This window comes from Echinops telfairi, unplaced genomic scaffold, assembly GCF_000313985.2.
Source record: "Echinops telfairi isolate 266 unplaced genomic scaffold, ASM31398v2 ScPeMD7_7469;HRSCAF=8507_0, whole genome shotgun sequence".
NCBI classification, from domain to species: Eukaryota; Metazoa; Chordata; class Mammalia; order Afrosoricida; family Tenrecidae; genus Echinops; species Echinops telfairi.
This window is the reverse complement of record NW_022111372.1, coordinates 23,036,427-23,039,945: the sequence shown is the minus strand read 5'-3', so window position 1 is coordinate 23,039,945 and position 3,519 is coordinate 23,036,427. Positions and strand designations below refer to the sequence as shown.

General features: G+C 48.5%; 1 pseudogene; it reads right to left on the bottom strand.

Annotated features, from left to right (window-relative positions):
• Positions 1-351: 351 nt before the first annotated feature.
• Positions 352-952, bottom strand: LOC101649003 (annotated as a pseudogene).
• Positions 953-3,519: the final 2,567 nt, after the last annotated feature.

The window sequence follows — 3,519 nt, the reverse complement described above, 5'->3', positions numbered from 1 at the left end:
GAACTAGAGGGAAGTTGTATGTTTCATCATTGCTACCCTGCACCCTGACTGACTCGTCTCCTCCCCGAGACCCTTCATTCTTCCGTGAGGGGATGTCCAGTTGCCTACAAATGGGCTTTGGTCTCCACTCCGCATTCACTATGATAAGATTTTTTGTTCCTTGATGCCTGATACCCAATCCTCGACACCTCCTGATCACACAGGCTGGTGTGCTTCTTTCGTGTGGGCTCTGATGCTTCTGAGCTAGATGGCTGCTTGTTTACCTTGAAGTCTTTAAGACCCTAGACACTATATCATTTTTTTTTTTTTTAAGAATAAACACCTTTAATACATGTGCTAGGAAGGGAAGATTTATTTGCCTTTGCGAGCTTTGATTTTCCTCAGATAAAACTCCAGCTTCTTGCCCTCTAGCACAGAGCCGTCTGCTCAGCCACAGTGGCCTGGCCTTGAAGCAACACAGGCAAGAAGCTTGCCCGCTGGAATGGCTCCCCCAGAAAACTGCTGATGTTTGCCTTCTTTTTCCATTCATCATATTTCTTCTGAATTTTCTTTGATCGCTTCTTATTTAGTATCTCTTCCTCTTCAGGAGTCAGTTTATCCCCCTTTGTTCAGCCCAGGGGCAGTGCATAATGGGACTCGTATCATTGGCAGTACAGTGTGCTGTCAATGAGCAGGATGCAGTTCTTCACCAGCATCTTGGTCTGTAGACAACACCAATGATTCTTGTTTTGCGGGTACAACACTCAGAGCCCCAGGAGAAGTTCCCCACATCCAGCCTCAGGGCCCTGTACTTCTTGTTGCCTCCTCTCACACGAACTGTGTGGATGCAACAGGGGCCAATCTTAGTGTTGGCAGCCAGGCGCCCCAGCTCATACTTCCACTTCTTGTGGTAGGGCTTGCTCTTGCCCCCAGGCTTGTGGCGCTTGTGCCAGTTGTCCCAAGAGATGCCCATCGCTCAGCACTGGCTGGACAGAGGACGCTGTTTTTTTTGATAGCCAGGCACCATCAGCTTTGTTCACCACATTTGCTTATGCACTCACTTTGTCTTCAGTGGTTGTGTCGGGAATGTGAGCATCATGGAATGCCAGTTTAATAGAACAAAGTATTCTTGCATTGAGGGAGTACTTGAATAGAGACCCAATGTCCATCTGCTTCCTTAATACTAAACCTATAAATATATGCACATAAATCTATTTCCCCATCCTCATATATAAATATATTTACATATGTACATGCCTTTATTTAGACCTCTATAAATGCCCTTTGCCTCCTCACTCTTTCCTCTATTTCTCTTGACTTTCCTCTTGTCCCACTATTATGCTCAGCCTTCATTTGGCTTTCAGTAATTCCTCTCAGTTACATTACCCTTGATCACGCCCTACCAGGCCTCCTACACCCTCCTCACCACCGATTTGGATCACTTCTTGTTCCCTTGTCCCTGGGTTTGTTAACACCACTTCATTTCCCCCCACTTCCCCCTCTCTCTTGTTCCCCCGCAACTGTCGGTCCTGTTCATCCAACCTATCTTATTTAGATAGACCTGCGGAGATAATAACATGCACAAAAACAAGACAGAGCAAAACCAAGCAACAAAAGAAAACAAAACAGCAACAACAACAACAAAAAGCCAATGACCAAAAAAAAAATACCCAACAACAAAGAAGAAAAGCTTGTAGTTAGTTCAAGGACTGTTTGCTGGCCTTTAGGAGTGTTTTCCGGTCGAGTCTGATGTGGTGCCAAGCCCTGGCCCCAAAGTCTATTTTTGGTCTTCCCTGGGGACTTCGTTGCTCTGTCCCCCTTGCTGTTCTGTTGTTTGCCCTTAGTGTTTTGCCTCGGTGTGGTGGGATCAGATCGGGCGCAATCCCCACACTGTGTCTCCAGTAGGGATATGGGACAGTGAGGGGTGTGGTGTCTCATAGTGGGGCTGGCCATATGGTCTTCTCTGTGGATTGGCTGCTCTGAGCAGGAATATCGTTGTCAAGAGTTGGTGGGCCAGGATGTGCTCCACTCTCTTCCTCCCCCTTCATTTGCTCCTGTGTGCTCTGATCAGACATGTTCCTCTCCCTGAGCTGCAGCTTCAGTGCCGTCCTCTTTAGTAAATTCTTCTGGGGGGAGGGGAAGGTATCCACGTAGTTGGGATTCAGGCCTGCCCCTAAGACGTCTCTGCTGGTTCCCTCCTCCATGCCAGGAACTGCCGCTCGTTTAGATCACAGCCCAATGAGGAACCACTCTGCCATCAGGAGTTCAGACCTGTGGGTGGGACAAATGCCTGACATGCTCCAGCTGAGATTGTAGGTCTGCGTGTCTCCGCCCACCCCCTACCCCCACACCCCCACCCCCGCGCAGACACACACATACATTGCCATCTAAGAAAGGCCTGGAAATGTGTTTCTGACAAATCTGCCAGTGGAGTCGCCCTGGAGCACATTCTGCTCTGAAATGCCTGGGATCACCAGAATTAAGGGGAACTGTTAATGGGGGCATAGTGGTTCCTTGGTGGGCTGCGGTTCGTTCAAAACCAGCAGCTACTCCTCAGGAGAAAGATGAGGCTTTCCACTCCCATAAAGAGTTAACAGCCTCAGAGATCCACGGGGGAGGTTTTACCCTGTCCTGCGGGGGCGGGCATGAATTGCAGTCGACTGGACAGCAGCAGACTTGGCTTTGGTGTGGTTCCTGGTAAGTACTGCTGAAGAATCCATTCAGCCAAGGGCTCTGTGAAAGGGCTGTCCCTCCATCAGAAGAGAGAAGCTGAGCTCGGTGGGTTCTCCTTCTCGGCTCTCCCACTGGCACCCAGCATTCCCTCCAGCCCCTGTGGAACTCCTTTGAACGTCAAGAGACTCACAGTCACCGGCAACAGCTCTAACACCCCCAAGAGACTCTTGGACACCATTGACCTCGATGAAAGACACAAAGGTTTGCAGGCTCACACCTGTTAACATAAACCTCCACCCAACCCACTGCCATCGGGTCGATTCTGACTCTTAGCGCCCCTATAAAAGATTCCCAAGGCTGTTAAAAATATAATTGTGTATTAAGTCAAAGGCATTACACGTGTTGTGAGTGCTCTGTGATTTCATAAACAATATGCGAATTGGAGAATCATCCCTCATGCAAGAGGAGACTACGCCCAGAGAAAGGAGAATCCACAGACTTGCGTAAGTTTTGCTTAAAGAATACAGGTGTCCGTAGTGATTCAGTAACTTCTTGGAAGATTCTCCACGTCATAGGTCTATGTATGGCAATTTCTTTTCAATGTCTGAATGGTCTCTCTTAGCTGATGGAGAGAAACGGCTCTGTTGGCACTCCATTGCCATTGGAGTCCAGGGTGCATACCATACCTGCCATATGTTAGTTACCTTTGCTACCGTTGCATTGCAGCTTTCATTCTGAGCACTAGCTCTGGTTTGGAGTGGAAGCCCCAAACCCATGTTGAGTCTCCTCATTGATTCAACCTCCCCTGAACTCTTTCTGACCAGTAATGTAGAAAGCTTTGCCCTCAGGCAGAGTGTGTTCGAAAGT